At 36.3% G+C, this 20,753-nt stretch overlaps 1 protein-coding gene across 1 annotated transcript in view; it reads right to left on the bottom strand.

Moving 5' to 3' along the window:
- Positions 1 to 20,753, bottom strand: part of LOC133519326 (beta-arrestin-1) — an 84,319-nt gene that overhangs the window by 19,598 nt on the left and 43,968 nt on the right. The window contains exon 2 of the mRNA XM_061853366.1: positions 248 to 314. The gene's annotated coding sequence lies outside the window, so the exon portion shown is untranslated. The remainder of the gene's footprint in view (positions 1 to 247; positions 315 to 20,753) is intronic.

Below are 20,753 nucleotides of genomic sequence, written 5' to 3'. Positions count from 1 at the left end.
TGTCTTCCAACATCTTACGTCAAAACAGAAAACCGCCCTTTTCATTCTAAGCCATAGGTATAATGGCATAAGCCGTAAGTTCTCATTGAAATCTATAAATTACCTACCAATTGTAACGTACTGAAACAGCATAGGCCTAAAACTTCGGTCAAATACACATAACCCGCATGGATGTAGAAATATAGTAATGGATATTCTGAGCCTGCTTTTAAAATTGACCTGTGTGATTGTTGAAGCAGATACTTACGTGGACCCTCGCGTGGCTCCAGGTTTCGCGCCACCGCTACAAACTAACTGTGCGCAGCCTCGCCGCCCTGCAACAATAACACAAATATTATATAAAAGCCGAAAAAATAAACTTTAAAATATTAACAGTGCCAGGTCGTGAGAAAAAATCTAGTTTGAAGTGTGTGTGTTTGAATAACATTGAGCTATCCCTGAAACCACCCAACAGTACTTATTTATCGCTATTTATTAAAATGTTTACAAAGAAATCTTTGAACACATTTTTTTTGCATCTTCTTAAACGCTATTAATATATACCATAACATAACCGTTCTGAAAAAAGAACCGTCAAGTGTCATAACATGACCCAATTAAATATACAACAACCGACAAGATCCCCCTTTATAGTAAAAGCCATGGTTTTCAGTTCCATGTGAAGAGGTATATCGTTTTAAATGAATCAGTATATTCTGCCAAAAACTCATACGTATTCACGAAATCTATTAACTTTGTTAAAAAAACCTTTCAAAGGCAATAAAATTCGCAATTTAGATCGACGAAGTATCTGAAAAAAAACAAGAAAGATTATGTTTCTTGTTACGGTATTTTCACAATTTCGCAGATTTCAGATAATCTTGGAGCTTCAGAGAGCTCGTGTAGAAGGAATATCGACTTTATAGAAACTCACGTAAGAATCAAATTACATTCACCGGTAAACGTTTGTCTGAGATTGAACCTTTTTATTATCAGGGCACGAATTAGGCGGGATAAAGTAGGGTAATACGCTAAACCTACATCAATATAAGTTTTTTTGCAACAAATTTAGCCTGGGACTGAATAAAACATGTTTATTTAAAGCATTAGTGTTTTATATTGTTACGAAAAGATTCTGCGGTCGCAGTAACGTTACATAAACATGTGGTTTACATTAATAAGCTTCGAAGGCAGTGTGTATATTTACAGGTATTTACGTAGACATAATAAGGGACGTCAACGCCCACTAACGCTTTTTGTGTACGGACCAGTGTTGTCACATACAATTTTGCCGAAGTGGTAGAACAGGGTGCAAAAATAGGTAGAAATGGGTGGTTTTAAAATGAAAAACAGGTACATGTACCACTCAATAGCAAGTACGTTTTATGATTAAAAATGTGTATAGAAATTTTCAAATTATTTATGAGTATTTAATATTGTGATGTTAGTACACGAGTTTATTAAAGAAATCGAAACAAAAATGAGGATTGCCATTGCTTGTAGGTAATGAATCTGCTTGTATAATCTGTTTCTTTGGCAAGTTTTCATTACATCGAATCTAAATTCGGTAGAAATTAAGTAATGTTCCGTCACATGTATTGAGAATTACTTACAATTGTACCATTTTGAAAAATAGGTAGATTTCAGGCCGAGGGAGGTAGATAGGTAGAACGCAGGCAAAATAGGTAGATCTACCCAAAAGTTGGTAGATGTGACAACACTGGTACGGACAGCGGTCACTAACAATAAATGACCAAGCCATAAAGGGCTTAAGTCAAGCAGTTATGTCCAATTAAGTGGTTACAATACACAACATCGTACAAAAAAGTTCCTACAAGACACTTTTAGAATGGAGGTACGACGCAGGCATATCATATTTATGTGTGTATGCATCAGTTTACCCAGAACGGCTAGCACAAACCGTATTCTAACTCCATATCACATTCAAACCTTTCTGAATTTTCAACAGTTCCCATAGTTCTCCTACTAGTTCGGGTTCGACGTAAATAAATCCTTTACAAGTCAAAAAGTACTTAAAGGGTTGAAAATGCTGGTTAAATATTCCGGCAAAGCAAGGTATTAAGTAGAATTAACATACGCTTCACGTCATAGTATTAGTAGTCGTGTTACGACCAGGCATGTTCTCATTGTATGTTTATGCTCGGACGAGTCCAGTTCTTGGACGAACCAGCATACCGAGATCCTTATTGACTAAGACTATTACACTAAAATTTAATTTAAAATGGTCTGGCCTATAAGCGTGTTAAGTATGGGGAAGTCTGGGAAACCCCCCAAAATTTATTGCTTTTTTTTTCTATTTTTGTATGAAAATCTTAATGCGGTTCACAGAATACAGCTTCTTACCAAGTTTCAACGGTATAGTTCTTATAGTTTCGGAAAAAAAGTGACTGTGACATACGGAAGGACAGACAGACAGACATGACGAATCCATAAGGGTTCGATTTTATGCCATTTGGCTACGGAACCATAAAAAATAGGATTTTATGTAATTATTTTTTTGCGTATTATATAAAAACAGATAAACAAGCTACGTAATGCAATATTTTTTTAACACGATTTGATATTTTATATCTTTATTGCCCTGTTAGTATGTATGTATGTTAATTTTCTCAATCTTGTAATGAAATGTTGGCATGAGTTACTTCAAATTAGGTCCGGAAATACTATAACGAAAATATCAGGTGCGACGAGTGAAGATGATATGTAAAGGAATTTCATACAGCCTTACACTTACTAAGCTTGTAAGGCAACCTTCTTTTGTTTTTAAACGTCAAATTATGGCACGTCTTGGCATTCAACCATAAAAAACCTATAAGCAAAATTCTGCCATTATGCATTTTTTTTCAGTCTTTGTTAAATATAATTTCAGGGTTTCAAAGGGGAACAAAAATTTCATTATTTTTGCGCTACAACGCACGGTTTAGGAGATACAGCCCCATAAAGTTTTTTTTTTTCAGTCATGCAGAAATCTTTATAGGGCTGTATCTCCTAAACCGTGCGTCTTAGCGTAAAAATATTCAAATTTTTGTTCCCCTATTAATAACCCCAAAGTAATAATAAAGAAACACAAAAAAGAAAAAAAAAAGCGTAATGGCGTGCGTCGTAGCGCCAAAATAATTAAATTGTTATTCCCCTTCAATAACCTATAACATTAGGCCATGAAACAATCATCATCATCATCACCCTATTATTATTTTTTAATTATTTCATTGCAAGTTTGAGAAAAGCACTATACAAAAGTGTGTGTTGAGTTAGTTTAGTACAACTTATTCTTTATCGTACTAATAGTTTTGGGTTGGGTTTTGTGTGAAAAAATACACATTACTCACACACACACGCACGCACGCACGCACGCACACACGCACGCGCTTAGTCAGCATTTTCATATATTTAAATAATGAAAACAAAACAAAAGCTAATCCAATAATATCGGATTACGCTTTCGCATTATCCGCAGGTATCACAAAGAGCTGGGTAATGGCATCTAGGTGACCTAAGGTAATTCTAGAAGTCGTAAACGATATTAACCTAGATCGCTTCGGTTTCTCGGTACGGTTAGCAGCATAGCTAACTACGCAATAAGATATAGATTAACAAATATATAGAATGGTTTCTAGATCCCTGTGAAACAAAACGTAGTTAACGGTCAATAATCTGGATTAACGGAAAGGAACGGAACAGAAGTGGAGTAGTTTTTACAATTAAGTTGTCCAGAAACGTACTATTAAGTAGCTGATTGTCAAGGTGCAGTTTTTGACGGTCATACTTTGCAAACAGTTAATTTAATATATTAGTTCTGTGTCAAGTGATATTTCTTCAAACAAAAACGATCCATATCGAATCTAGATCTAATATTTGAAGTATCTTAAAGTACGAATCGGGCCGTTCGGTTCGGGTTCGGGCACTTCTGCTACTGACTGTACTGATATTACACTATCCTTCTGTACCTAACATACATTATATAACTGTCTGAACGAATTAACTGGGTTAATGTGGAGAAATCTGAAACTAAAAGCTAGTTGTTCAAAGGGACTATTGATGCCTTAGTTAGAAGGTACCTAAGTGCTACTTTGTCCGCACTCAATATGCCGTTATGGATTAGAATTGACAACTGTGTACGGATACCTTTTACCTGAATCCGTCACAATTTTCATTAGAGTTTGCGATAAAAAAAGGGTACCTAACTTTTAATTTACTGCCAACTTTGTCATTTGCCGAACTGTAATTGAATTTCTGAATTTTTCATCAGCATAAAATATTCCGTAGATTTTATTTTGCCTGAAATATCAATCCGTGGTAGGACTGGAATAATTGAAAAGCAAATTAGGCAAACAGGTCAACCAACCTCGCTCCTGCACATTTAAACTCGTCACTTGAATTAAATACGAATAAAGTCAAAAAGCAAAGTATGGCGATGTAATATTAATTTATTTGTATAAAATACTGGAGTATTGCTATTAGTTTGGATCGAATAACTATAGTACAGTGTCCAACGAAGGGTGAAGTGAAATTTTGGATACGAGGGTGGTAATAAAAGCCCCGAGTTTGCAATATTCTTACCCCCGGAGTTACACACAATGTTTTTCATCACACTTGCAAAGAAAAAACAAAATTTTAAGCGAAATAATTACGGTTACATATCAAACATTCGTACGCCATTTTGTAATTTCTTGACAGGTTATTCATCGAAGGCACAGACCTATTCGGCACAGCCACGATTGAAAATTATGTAAAAATATTTTAAACGGCTGATTAAATTCATCAAATTAAATAATTTTAAACATAAACAAAAATATTAAACTATAAACTCATTTATGCTACTTGGTTTGTATGAATAAGTGACATAATTTAAAAAAAAAATCTAATTGCCCCCGATAAAATATACATTGATCCAATTTGACATGTAAACGAGATAGCGCTGTACAGCTACATACATTTTGCGGTAACTCGGATTGTCAAAAGTTGACGTTTGACAATTCAGTGACCGCGAAACATGGCACAGTACAGCATCATCAGTTTTGGATGTCAAACCAAGGGGCACGTTTTTTCTTAGACTTTAACTCTCTATTACAATCAATCCTCTTTGCCCCCGACCAACCGGGATAGGATCATGAACTTCATCTTCGTAGGAAGGCTAGCAACATCTCAAAGTGCCTACTGTGACGTAATTGCTGTGACAGCCATAAATATCCGGGCTTTTGCGTAAACAGTATCTGTTTCATTTCGATAACAGACGAATTAAATTAAAACATTAGCCTCAGAGCTTAAACGCCTCGAGTCTGCAGCAAAATTAAATTAAATTACCTTTACTTAATTTTGGTTTGGACGAACTCCAAATTTATATTTGCGTCGTGTTTTATTACAAATTACATAAAAGATATATGTTATGTAATTTGTAACGGGTATTTATGACGACCGGTTTGGCCTAGTGGGTAGTGACCCTGCCTACAAAGCTGATGGTCCCGGGTTCAAATCCTGGTAAGGGCATTTATTCGTATGATGAGCATGGATATTTGTTCCTGAGTCATGGGCGTTTTCTATGTATTTAAGTATTTATAAATATTTATATATTAAATATATCGTTGTCTAAGTACCCTCAACACAAGCCTTATTGAGCTTACTGTGGGACTTACTCAATTTTTGTAATAATGTCCTATAATATTTATTTATTATATTTATTTATTTATTTATAAAAAATACGATAAAAAACAATAAATATATCAAAAACAGTGCAGTAATCACAACGAATAATTGGGATTAGGGTCTCCCCACAACTATTAACGTCATAAAGTGGAATAGGCAAAATCCGAGTGTAGTGCGTAGACATGCTTTTTCTTATCGGCTCGATAGATGTAGCGTCTTGTGTTGACAGTGCTTAGGGATGTCCTAGGTCAGGCGGCGATTTCACAAAACATCAGTGACTTCCTAAATATTCCACAAATGTCCTAAAATTTAATAGAGAAATTTCAACAATTTGAGACAGGGACGTGTGACGGTGACGACATGATAGTAATGTATAATGCATAAGGAGACCTCACGTGTATTTTTCTACAGTGAACGGACATAAATCTTCACTTCGCACTTCAAAATAGCGAGACTATTTTACGAAATTTTGGAGCGCGTATAATAAATATACAATATTGATTATCTTAAAAATAGATCGAAAAAATATATTTCAAAAAGATACACGTGAGGTTATGTGGGGGGAGGGGGGATGGTTTAGCCAAGAACCTCACCAAATATGGCAAAAATTAGCCGAAAAGTCCTCGCCTGATTTGTGCACAAGCCCAAATCGTATAGAACTATAAAGTCAGACCCAGATAAGTCTGCAACGATTTTGATAGCACACGCAGTTCAAGTGATATTTATACGTCATCATTTCATAGAAGCTTGACGTTTAAAATAGCACTTGCACTCTTGTTCTATCAAAATAGTTGCAGATTTCTCTTAATCTGACTATTAAATTAAATAAAAAATCCTTTATTTTCAATACAATTAATTATTTCAGCTAATTCTGGTCATACTTTGGTTAATTATTATTTATAAAAAAACTGAATTATTATTATATTTTTAAGCAAAAACCCCTCTCAAGTAAAGGCCCTCCTCCAGAGTAAGCTAGTCGGACTCTCTGCTACTTTTATTATTTCATCTGACCATCGCGTGTATGGTTTGCCGCTGTATTACGTTTTCCTGGTGGCCCTGGCCTGGCCATATAGTTAATTGTTTTGCCCATCTATTGGACTTCATCCTGGCGACAACTTAGCTTTAACCAATTGTATATTTATTCCAAGAAAAATTGACCGAACAGTGTCAACATTAAAAATAGAACCTTTCCTTCCATTTATATCTCCAGGTTAAAAATGACCTTGTATTCTTTTCATATTTATCCTGTTATTTATAATACAGGCTAATTCATCATTACCGACCCCAATGAATCAAACAAATTTAACAATAAGGAAAAAACGCCGCTATGTTTATGGAAAAGCGGAATCATTGTTTACCTTGGCGTAAACTTTCTTTAGCGAGAAATAATGACGCGAAAGATAAATCATCCGCTCACGATCTGTGTTTACTTTACAAACTCTCTCAATCTCAATTGTCAAAGTTTTGCGGAATGAAAATGGTACGGAAATATGGCTATGTGATTCGTATGGCTTGCGCATGCTAGTCGAAGGCGTCGGTGAAACCATAGAGAAATAAGAAGTAATAGAGTGCTCACTCCATACATCAGTTTTGGTACCAAAATGCTTATTATATACGCAGTCGACATCTAGCATCGCTAATATTATAACCAGAGTAACCGGAACTCTATTTTCAACTCCTACACTTACCCTGGTTATAATATTAGCTGAAAATCGTTGAGCATTAGACTTTTTGTTTGCCGCGATATCTATTGTCGAGTAGCAGTACTGAGAGTTCTGCTACTTGATGCTACATGTCGACGGCGAATATAGTAATCATTTTGGTATCAAAACTGATTTATGGAGTGAGCACTCTATTACTTTTTATTTCTTTATGGTGAAACTAAGTTAAGTGTAATAGCCTAATTAAGAGCAAAAAGTTAAACTTTATATTAAAATTTACATGTTTTAACCAATGACAAATGTCATGAAAAAAATCATACATAAACTAGACTCTATTTGTAATGGCAGACTCCAATGAAAAGGTTAAAGTTGGTTCGATTTAATTGATTGTCTAATATTTTGTTGTATATATATATATATAATTAACCCTGTATACCATAGCTGTTCGTTTCTAATATTCCATTCGTTTGAAAATAATAATAATAATAATTCAGCCTATACACGTCCCACTGCTGGGCACAGGCCTCCTCTCATGCGCGAGAGGGCTCGGGCTATAGTCCCCACGCTAGCCCAATGCGGATTGGGGACTTCACATACACCTTTGAATTTCTTCGCAGATGTATGCAGGTTTCCTCACGATGTTTTCCTTCACCGAAAAGCTAGTGGTAAATATCAAATGATATTTCGTACATAAGTTCCGAAAAACTCATTGGTACGAGCCAGGATTTGAACCCACATTCGTTTGAAAAGCAAAAGCAAAATTTTAAACATAAATATATAAACAGAATAATTGAGCTAAAATGTAGAACACCGCAAGATGACCATGTCTACCGTCGCGTCGCAAAATACGCGCGGCGCACCTTATCTCTTGTTTCGCCCCCTTTTAATCAAACTTTGTAGCAAAGTAAGCGATGTCTCTGCAAACATGACTTCAGGTTATGAATATTAAGGTTGCCAGAGCTCAACGAGGGGAGGGAGGGTTGTTAGGGCTGGCAACGCGCATGTGATTCCTCTGGAGTTGCAGGCGTACATAGGCTACGGAGACTGCTTACTATCAGGCGGGCCGTATGCTTGTTTGCCGCCGACATAGTATAAAAAAAAATATTACACATTTTACGAGTGATCGACTAAGGTTCCGGTCTGAAGGGCTTGGTCACTTTTTTCTTTACAAATGAAATCTATTTCAGTTTTAAAGTTATATAGAGTATTAGGTAAAATAGCTAAAAACCAAATTATTTAACATAATTTGAATTTTTCACTAGTAGGTAAGTAAACATTCTGTATTGAGCATCGTTTGATAGTTAAAAATAAACAGAAAATTAAATACAGGTAAAAGCTAGGTAACATGGCGATCTCTCCAAGACAACCTTTGGTTAGCACTAGTTGACTCTATTCCTCTCAAAAAGCGATTGGATTGACCTTAAATACAACTCGAAGTTCCAAACACGAGAGCAACTCGTCCACGTTCGGAATTATGACAGATCCCGCAAATAGTTGTCATTTAGTTCTCTCACGGCTTTCCCATTAGCAAAAGGTTCTGAACAGGACTAATAACTTCGTAACTCTCAAATGAAACTGAATATTTTAATAAAATATCACTTCAGAGTACTTACAGATTACTTACTTTATGGATGGAGCGTATGAGTGGATTCACAGTTACCATGCACACATTGGCGAAATGTAATTCTCGGGCGGAATTATAAAAAGCATTATTTAGTTAAACTTTTTATGAAAAAATGAGCCAGGCATTTACTTTTTCCTATATTGTAATAAGTTATAGTCGGTGGCCTATTATAAGTATTCACTTTTCTATACAACCAGTATGGCGACGTTGTACTGTTGAATAAAAAAATACCTAATATTTGTGTCACATGTTGGGTTCTATTAAAAGTATTTATCATTTGATATTTACCACTAGCCTTTCGGTGAAAGGAAACACCGCCATGGTGAGGAAACCTGCATACTCTGCGAAGAAATTCAAAGGTGTATGTGTAGTCCCCAACCCGCATTGGGCCAGCGTGGGGACTATAGCCCAAGACCTCTCACGCATGAGAGGAGGCCCGTGCCCAGCAGTGGGACGTATATATGCTGAGTATTATAATTATATTTCACATATTTACATTTTGCATGAACCATTACAAAACTGACTCAGAAATTTAGTATGGAAACCTTGATGATGATGATGATACTATTGATAATTTTAATTAAATAATAGGTATTTCTCGAGATTCTGAGTAAATTTACTAAAATATCGAAATTAAGTACTAATACTTCAATTGTACAATTTTGCCTTAAAGCCAAATACCTTACTACCGTATTATACTACCAATGCTTTAAACAAATGTTTTACTAATTATTTTTACAATGTTTTTAATTTTTAGGGTTCCGTACCCAAGGGTCTAACGGGACCCTATTACTGAGACTCCGCTGGCCGTCCGTTCGTCCGTCCGTCCGTCTGTCAACAGGCTGTATCTCAAGAACCGTGATAGCCAGTTGAAATTTCTACAGATTATGTATTTCTGTTGCCGCTATAACAACAAATACTAAAAATAGAATAAAATAAATATTTCTTTCCAATCTCGAGGTTCTCATCCAATCACCGAAGTTAAGCAACGTCGGGCGGGGTCAGTACTTGGATGGGTGACCGTTTTTACAGATAATGGTACGGAAGTTACGGAATCCTTCCTGTGCGATTCCGACTCGCACTTGGTCGGTATTTTAATGTGTTCTGACGTAAAAAATAAATTTTACCCAATAATAATACTTGTGCATCTATTGAAAGAAAGAATGAATGAATAATTACTGCTAATGAAATCTAGATTAGGAATATTTTAAAACCTTATTTTGCTAAGTTCAGTTATTCGCGATTGTCAGCTTCTGTGAATATCTGACAGGCCGACATCGTCCGACGAACTGTACCCCTAGTGTAAATATTTTCGACAGCGAAACGTTACGTACGCGTTTGCGTTAAGTGTCATTTTGTATGAGATTTTTGACTTTCCAAAACGTCCCGCTTGGCGCGCTGTTCAAAAACCTATACAAAATGAGACTTAACGCAAACGCGTACGTCACGTTTCGCTATCGACTAAATTTACACTAGGGGCACTGGTAATCATTCAGTTGCATGTGTCTATTGTATCTACTTGGTTTGAAAATAATCATTGAAATTTAAATTGAACCCGGGGTGGTGGTCTATACTTGGGAGTTTAGAGAGCTATTAAAGCATTTTTCGTATTAAATTACAGACGATACTTCGGCGGCGTCGCTAGTCGCTAATGTATTTTCGTGGAAATCAATCAAGATTGTAATGGAGCCGTTACAGTATTTAGGTAAACGGAGAGTAATCAAAGTTTGATAGCCAATATTAAAGCACTTACGAGCATCCATCATGGATCCATCTCGTTGTGTTGGGGCCATAGACGTATAAATAAATAGACTCCGCGTACTATCGAATAGAGAGCGTTTGTTTATTCGTGGCAAAATAAAAGAAGAAAACAACACGTAACATAACATATAAGCCTGGAAATGGTCCCGACTCAGCATGGTGCTAGCCTGGCTGGGCTAACGCTGGGGACCCATTTCTCGAACGGCATTAGACTAATGTTATTACGTCTACGAACTGTCAAGACGTATGGGTTACCATAGCAACACACTAATAATATTAGACTAATATCGTTCGAGAAATAGGCCCCTGGTCTTCCGTCGGGGCCAGTAGCGAGTTACGAAGTTGTAAAGTATTTCATCACCGAGCCCAAGTTTTCTAAAAATGTATCAATAATTCGACAGGCAAATGGGAACGAATAATTGGGTAACGTGTCCTTACTAGTCTTAAGCCAAGTTTAGGAAAGTGTATCAATTGTGCTCCGAAATATAAAGATATTTTTTCTCTTGGCATGTAAAGTTGGCGTTATTCAAAAACTTCTGTCAAAAATGCCGTCGAAATTAGTTTGACCTTTTCGAGGAGATGAAATTGAAACTGTTCAAACACTAATGAGAAAATTGAATTTTATCCACATGTGGGGCAAAGTAATCCGATGCAAATTTTTGTTGTTTCCTTATGTTAGCTGGTAGAATTGACTTTTAAATGATGATTTCAAATGATAATTTTTTTATGTTAATTTTGATTTGATTTGATTTTTTTGGTATTTCATAATTAGTTTTTAAATTTTACTCGTGTTGATATGGTGAAAAAATTTGTGTTTCACTCGGAGGCAAAGTTTGTTTAATCCTCGTGCCTTGAAACCCTCGCAACGCTCAACTCCACTTCTCGAACCACGAGCGTAGCGAGTTACAATATTAGCATGAACGGTTAAACAACAACTTTGCCCCCTTATAAAACAAATAACTATTTTAATGTTTACAAATAATTGACGCCCCAATAATGCTAGCCCTAAAACAATATATATCTAAACTTTATTATTGCACGATATACAATTGCACAATTACTTAATGCCTTTAAGGCATTTTCTACCTGTCAACCATTGGGTCAAACGAAAAAAAAAATTGTTAAATATTTGAGTATTCCAAAAAAATGTCTGTGGTCGTGGCAATGACCCTGGGTGGCCCTTCTCAGCATTCGAAGAGTGTCTCTATCCGTCATGGGGGAGGAGGCAGGTGTCGCGGGTGCGTGATGGAAGGGGATGGAAAGAGGGGGTGTTGTTTAGAATAACCAACGCTTCCAGGAAATAGGCTTGGGCTACCTGGGCAGTTTTATGAAACGTTGCAACTTATAATAAAAAAGGCCTCTTTTTTAACTTATTTTTATTAAAAAGAGATTTAGACTTGTGTTATTCATTACAAGCTTTCATGTGACCCCTGAAATTAGGGCTTTTATTACTGATATGTCACAAAATTTTGGTCGTTTGATATGGTCTTATGGTGAAATGTCTTTAAAAAGTTGTAGATGCAGTCAATTTCCTTGATAAAATGCCTGTTTCGCTCAGACAGGCGTAATCGGTCAACCCTCTTTTCACTCTCTCGTCTCATCTACTCAAAGGTAAACTGGAAGAGATCTCTCAAAGGGATAAGTTCGCCTTGGTACTTCTTACTAATTGTATGATACTTTTAATATGTATTTTCACAATAAAGAGTTTAAAACTACTACTAAAATGAGTGATGGAAGGAACGTTATAATCATGGCAGTAATGCGGCGGGGAATGTCACTCACTTTATCAAACAAAATGCCAGATACGTCGACGGCAACAACGAAGCCGCAACAGTAATGCAGCTGACATCCAGATGACATCCAGTTAACGATCGGATGAACGTCACCTTTATTCATAAAGCCTCAATAAATAAATAAATAATAATAATAAATCAATAAAGTGCTTCGTTGATAATACTGGTGACCTTACACCGGGTTGTGTAATTACAATTACAATACCCGGCACAAACACCAGGACAGCTCAAGTTTCCGTCAATATTAACGTTGACTAGGTATATTAAAACAGTACAACCTCGATAACACTACCCTCCAGGGAAACGCCAAAACAATTTTCATCTCATGAAGGGTTAAGGGTTTAGCTTAGAGATCTCCTTGTTTGATACTTGAAACTATTCCGAATTATATAAGTAAATCAATGCAAAAATGTATCACAGAGGTACAAAATTAAATAAAGATGTATAGTGAATCTTAAAATTTTCTTAATTTACAACGGTTTTAGTTATTAAGGCGGTGAAAACCATGTTTATTAAATTGTGAGATATAAGCGACAAGAATTTTTCGATTTATGGAGCTAAAAATAATACTGGATTTTTGAGTAGGGATTCATTGAATACTTAAACTTAATGTCGTTGAATATTTTGTATTAACGAGAATTTCACCTTATCGAGGATCCACTTTATAAGCAAGGAAATCTGCAATATCGTGATATTAAATCTAATATTAAGCTTTACAATAATGAAGCTTCCTTCTAATAATAAACTCAATTAATTAATGAGGAGCCCATTGTTTTAATTGATTTCGATACTACGGGTAATTAATCCGAGCTGTGATATCAAATATCATCTGAGTGAGTCGTTTAAATGAATACTTAAATTAAATCTGTCTATCTATAGCAGCCTTTAGAGCGCGTCTTCGAAATTGGGTCTCTTCTTCATTACTCCACGCCGTCAATTCTGTTACGACTTTTCCATCGCTCGTTGACAGATGCTGTTCTTTCATCTCAAATCTCGTGGATGCTTTTACTGGACTTTGTCGTTGTTGTTGATATTATCACTTTGATCATATGAGACAATAAAATTTTACTCCGTACGAAAGTATCATTTTTGATATATCTATCCACTAAAATCAGCTTCAATTCACGTTATGAATGTATTTGCGTATTCTGATGTACTGTGCTTATATTGAACTGACGCATCCAGTACGATTTTTTTATATACCACGAAGGTGGCAAACAAGCATACGGCCCGCCTGATGGTAAGCAGTCACCGTGGCCTATGGACGCCTGCAACTCCAGAGGATTGTTTGTAGCAATAGCAATTAGGTAACAACATAGATATCTATGGTACAATCCCAATCCATAATAATATAAGCCTAGTGGATATAGTATTTTATATCTCTACCGTTGATCTAAATCAAAATATCCTGGAAGCATACAGCCACAAGTGCCTATTCTATTACTGATAGATCAATCTCGAATTTCAATAAAATATCTCCATTCCCATTTCCTTAATCATCAAGTTTCCATTCCGCACGTTGAGCGAAAATCGTTTTATAGGGCCTCGATAAACTTTCATTGCGAGATAAAAACGTGCCCCGCCATTGATTGATTTCGCCAATAAATAAACATACCGCCGGGCCTAACGAAATTCCTGAGTTTCGTGGGCCGCATACAAGAGTTATTATTTCCCGTTAACTTTTGTAATCACAAATTTCAACGTTGTCGAGTATTATTTTACGTCGAAACGTTTAAAAGTTTAAGTCTGCGAGTGACAAGAGCGTCCGACATTTAAAGACTTTCGGTACAGGCTTAGCTATGGAGCGGGTGTTTTGTTTTTTGATCAGTGTGTTACAGTGGAAACGTAATTTAAGCTTACATATGAAAGGACACGTGCGTCCACGCTATTGAGGCTGGAGTGCGGCTGTAACGAGCACGTTGGAGATCACGTGTCACTAAGGGATTTGTCACATTTATCGATGGTATCGGTGTCAGTCGTCGTATGATGTTAGTGATGACTGCAATTACGATCACGGGTTGAAATTTTAGTAATAAATATCAGTTATCTAGTACCCTCAACATTAGGATAAGCCAACACTGCTGCCACAATATTTATAACAGCGTTGCAGTTTGCCTCTTGCGAATTGCAAAATGCTGAGTTAAAGACTTTCTTACTGTTAGTGTTTGTGTGCTGTGTATAATTTTGTCGGTTATTTAAATATGTTGTTGTTATCATTTTCTTTTTTTTTTTCTTTCATCTTCCTGTCCTATGTATGGGTACTTTAATGAAATAAATGACTTTTCATTCATTCATTCATTTCATACATATGACTTTTTTTATGAAAATAAATCCGTTTCTGAACGCGTCTCCACATCGATATGTATGTTAACTCCTTAGCCTACTTGGTACTTCTTCGCTACATTTCAATAGCAATGGTTACACGGGGCACTAAGGCTTCTCAAGTGACAAAGGCCCTTTTTGGACCCTTGACCTTCGTTAGCAGGAAATAAACGAGGTAATTAGGGAAGGAGGCCATTGTGGGCGTTTAAATATGTATATTCTCATTCCGCGTGATTCGTCGCTGTAATTTTGCAATTTAGTAGCGGTATAATGTAGGTTTTAATTTTATGGTCGTGTTAATGCCTATTAAATTAATAAACGGCTTTATAAGTAAGTCAAGTATCATTCATGTGGAAAGTATGAATCCTCAATCGATTATTTTATGTTAACATTTGATTTACTTATACATGCAGTTCTTTCTATATAAACTAATGTGTATTATTTGTCTTCACATGTAAATGGTCTAGCAGGCTAAGGAAATAGAAGTGGCCTCTGTGCGAATATCGGATTTTTATAATGTCATTTGTTGACTATCTTATTATAATATATAAAAGCACCTTAACTTGCCGCCCCCTGTCTTGAACCGTCACCGAGATAATGTCAAAAACGTCATTTTATGGACATATTTTTCAAAGTCGTTTTTCTCTTGAACTATATAAGGTAGAGCAATTTTTCCATAGGTGTACCTTTACAAATACTTGTTGAAAAGAGCTGTCAAAAAAATCTCTGACATTTTAATCATAAATTTTTCAGGCAATTAAATATTTCAAAATATCTGAGTTATACTCGAACATATTCTATACAGCTATGATTTGGTTTGATTGCTCTACCTTATATAGTTCAGGAGAAAAACGACTTTGAAAAATGTGTCCATAAAATGACGTTTTTTGACATTATCTCGGTGACGGTTCAAGATAGGGGACTGAAAGTTAAGGTGTTTCTATATTATAAGATAGCCAACAAATGACATTATAAAAATCCGATATCCGTCACCGGGGCCACTTCTCCTTTCTTAGCCTGCTAGCCCTTTATTGTTAACTGAAAAGAATACTGCCAAGAATACAGCCTAGTATTATAGGGGGCAAAACTCTGCTTACCAAGACTAAAATGCAAATAAGTACAAACGTTGAAATCCCAATTACCACCATCATACATTTAACCCTTAATCCATTTGGCATTCCTTTCGAGTCATTCGATTGCTGTAATTTTCTACCAAAACTCTATTGTAGAGATGCGTTTTTGTGTTAGTATGATGGCAGGTACGTTGCCACTATGGACTTAAGGGTTGATTAATATTTATCGAGGACAGTTAGCTTCGGTCCGTGGATCGATGGAAAGCAATTGCAACGTAATTCACAAAACATTTCTCTCGAACTGTAAGCTCGTCCCCAGTGCCAATTGGTCTCAAGAACGTAAATAACCTAAAGCTTTTTATAGATAAAAGTATAAGTCAGAAACACAGAGACAAAATTACAAAAAGCAGGCCCGAAATAATACCTAAGATAGAAAAGATAACATTCACGGTATTTAAAGCGTAGGCTATTTATAAAATTTCATTCAACAAGAACCTTCTAAATCGAAGGAAATAAAGGAGGTTGATTTTGATTTACAAACTCCTAATGGTTTTGACGTGGTTTTGATACGACCTTGACGATCGGCGCGCGGTGATTTGCGCGCATCTCACGGACGACTTTCATTTCACTTCACACGCAACATCAAGCATGAGCTATCTTCAAGATCATATCAAAATAAATCAAACAAATTAAGCCTGTGTAAGTGATGGAGCGTTGAGAATTATAGAGCTGAGGGCCTACCGCGAACCACGTTCGACGTGTTGCGACAGAGTGGCAACACGTCGAACGTGGTTCGCGGTAGGCCATCTGGTCGCCTGTAGTATACTTTACGTCAACGTAAGAGAATAAACTACCATCACGGCACGTGTACTTCTGAGATACTGAAATAACATGTCTATTCTCCAGTTAAAAACACACCTGGCTAAAGAAAATGAGAGTATTTTCTTTGCACACTGAAATGAAGCAAAGAAAAAATCATAAATGAAACTCATTTTGCCGGTAAAGGGCAGGTTACTAGATCTATAAACTTTTGTAATAGAATATAATAAAATTAATTCAGGACGTTTAAATAACAACTTGACTAACTAATATCATAAAAAACATTTTATAACGTCACTGAAAGGGTTTCCACTCAGCTGGGTGTCAACGTCTCGTAAGTCTTCGTGGAAACGTGGATAAAGGGCTTCAAAATAACCGAATGTTCACACCAATACGTGACATTTGCCCATAACCAGTTGGCATTTTAATCGCATTTAAAATTTTATTATAAACTTGAATAAAACATTCTCGATATAAGTACTAATATAAGAATATTTATAGCGGAAAAATGCGCTCCTTAGGGATAAGAATAAAATGCGTCTCTTGTTTTGTAATATTATGAATGGACAGGGCACTTTTTCTTTTTCTCTTTTATGCTGTACAAGGAACAATAATGGATGTTGCGCTTTTGTTACATTGTTTATGGGCCAACTGTCAACAGGTGGCATAGGCAATTTTTCGGGAAAATACATATAAAAACTTGAGTTATATCAATATTATAAATGACATCATTAGGGTTCTGTATTTAGTAGGTACGAAAAGAGTTTACAAACACTGAAGTGTCATTTTTGCAAATACTGAAAAAGTTAATGTAATTTTATAGTATTCTGAACTCGTTCGTGTTTTTTTTAGACATAGCTTTCGTACCTAGCCTTACAGGCGGGATAGATTTTTTCAGTATTTGGATACAAATAAGAAAAATATATATCTAATGTACCGGAGTCGTTAACTTTTATTTATTACATTGTTTACAGAATTAGCTGTACATTTATATGCATAGAAAATTGCACCATAACCTTCAGTTAAACTTTTAAGCACCGATTTGTCAGGTCACTGGTATATAGTAAAGTAAGTGTTGTATTATTGACTGCTCAATAAAGCAATAAACAACACGCTCAATAACCGATATTCCAATAACCGCTTCACATAAAGTTCCACGTGGACGCGATATACCTATAACAGTTTATAGGCCGCACGTTGGCAGTGATATCGAGCCCCGATCGGAGCGGCACTTAGGCGAAGCACTTTATCTAGCTAGATCACGGCGCCTAAGTCATTAGGCAACTTCGCCGTCGAGACTTCGAGAGACGTGCACTTGAGGCCGTGCTCTGCACGAGGTGTCCCAATCCCATACAAAGCGTATTTTATATAAACTTGCAAGGTTAAACGTACGAATACACTGGCTATTACGTGGTCAGTGATATTGAGTTCCGAAGAAGTTCTCAGATAAAAATAATTGATGTTATAATAAAAATGTGGAACACACGATGGGAGTTGCGATCCATGCTCCGGGTAGGACCTGATTCCATAGATTTCCTTGGCGTTTATCCCGTGACAAAACGCTTTTAGCGTCGTGGGGAAGTTTAAGTTGGATACGGCCGAACTAGGGTTTTTGATCAGTGATTGATATTGATAAAGTCTGTTGCGCATTTAATAATTGATCGTCATTTGTGGCTGAACCATATTTGCAGCTATATGACGAAACGAAGCCTGCCTTGCGGATTGTACTTACTAAGGATTATTGTAATATTTACATTGTAATAAAATAAGTGTAATAAACACCCCTGAAATAACATTTCGGCTTTCATGGCGAGCGCGGACTTCTGGTCGAAGGACGTGGTATTTTGTCGGCTCCGTGGGAATCTGCCGAATCCGACACCAGACTAAGTGACGCAGCAAAAAACTGGTATATCGCCAAGATAGTGTATATGTTTAGTTTTTAGGATTATAATTATTATGTATGTTGGTCTGTAAGGTATATATGAGCCTTTATTAACATGTTTTTATTATTAAGAAATCTAAACGTTATAAACTATGCGGCAGCCGGAATACCGTCTCAACCCTGCACCCATCAAGTCCGGGGCGTAGACAGCGGGTCACGAGGTGCAAGACGTCTCCGACACGTGCAATGAAACTGGGACGCCAATACGTATAATACCTACCTACCAACCTTTAGGTAAGTGCATTGGAACCGATCTAACTTAAATTGGAACGACGGCTATATAACTTGAAGCGCAGTTGAGACCATTAGCAATTACGACGTAAATTTAAAGTAACCTGCACGAAAGTTGTATCTTCTTTTTACAAAAGATAATGGAGCCTTGGCGTTGGCAACAAAAGGCGTTGTGTTTGACTATATTAAAAAAATATATGGAAAATTGATTTATTTTTCTTTTGATCTTTGAATGGAAGGAATACAATACAAAGTTTTACATACAAAACTTAAATCGCTCCATTTTCTTTGTATAACAATTTTTATCAACGAAAACTAGTAGCAGACATAGATGATATTGATATATCGATATGAGAGCGTAACCTCGAATGTATGGTGGCGGCTAAGTTTGTGTGTGTCTTAACAGGACTTAACTTAACCTTAACAGGAACTCATTGCCCGGAATGGTGCCCTGCTTATCGCAAATGCAGTAATCATATTCGAAAACTCGTGCAATTGTTTATCTTGTTCTCTTCAATAAGTAAGTAAATATTCGATAATGCACCAACAATTATACATTTTAGTTATATGTAAAACTACAAATAAATTTTAAAGGAGAATAGAACCAAATAATAATAATAATTATACTATAGGAATAAGGTATTTATTTAAACGATTTATTTCATGCAAGTACTGCATCTGCGATAAATCAGGGCAGAATGGTCGTCCTTCGGTTGCACATGTATTAAGAACTAGGGCGCTCACGTAAACGTCCTTAGCATAGGTAAGGCCGTTCAGACTAAATTGGAACAGACTTTTGCAGGATGTAACCGAGGTAATTAGGGTGGAAAAACCAAAGGTGTCAAAAGTGACATCTTCAACCAGAAATATCACTTCTCAGACTGATAGGTCATATCTACGATGAAATTTATAACTGGTTATTTTATTACTAGCAGAATACGCCTCCTAGTCGACCTTCGGCGCGTGCATTATGCAGCGTTATCATGGTCGTGTTTTTGTCACTTTTCATATCATGTGTCACGTTCGCACATACGTATTTATTAGAGCGTGACAGTTAGGGTGACAAATGATAGACAGCCGTCCATCTTAGCCCTGCTGAACGCCACTGTCGTTACCTAAATGTCTTTAGCACAGTAAGGCCATTCGGACTAACTTTAATTGGAACAGTCTGTAACTAAATACACAATTCCAATAATTGTGAAAGCAATCATAAACTTTTGTAGTTCAGTTTGATTGCAGAGTTACCAATTTGACTGAAATACTTCAATATGGCACCGGATTCTGCAAGCACTAATAGTTTAAATTACCTATTTAATATATGAACTAACTACTACAGTCGGATCATGCTAATTCTACATGATATTTGCAATAACAAAGTATGGGTTATGTCATAATTAATGTCAAATTTTTATGAAAATATGACGTTTAATAATGACACTCCCTCACTTTGTTATATTCACGTAGGTGCAAAGTTCCCTAACTTTGGCACACTCCGTCCGATTCGCACGTCGTTCCGTTCTGCGAGCGGGATGTTACGGGCATAGCGTAGTTTCGCTCAAACTTTGGAGCGATGTGCAAATCGCACGCAATGCGCCGTGCCCGTTAGCCTAGATTAACTATACACCTCATTTTGTTCTTTAAACATGAGACTGATAATAAAGTTTAATTTATATTTCCATTCCTAAACTAAACATCTGCTGAATGTAAAAATGCATATTTCAATCATTCCAATACTTGAACTGGCAGAGATCCAAGCAGACAGAGAAAGCACCACTGTACATAATAAATTAGCTTTTTAAAGTATGATACTTAGAAAACGCAGAGATTTTTCAAAAGTCAATGTCTCAGAGGTTGGAAAGTGTACATGAAAAATGAAGGAAGAAT

The sequence above is a fragment of the Cydia pomonella genome, chromosome 6 (genome assembly GCF_033807575.1).
Source record: "Cydia pomonella isolate Wapato2018A chromosome 6, ilCydPomo1, whole genome shotgun sequence".
NCBI classification, from domain to species: Eukaryota; Metazoa; Arthropoda; class Insecta; order Lepidoptera; family Tortricidae; genus Cydia; species Cydia pomonella.
This window is presented reverse-complemented; position numbering and strand designations above follow the sequence as displayed.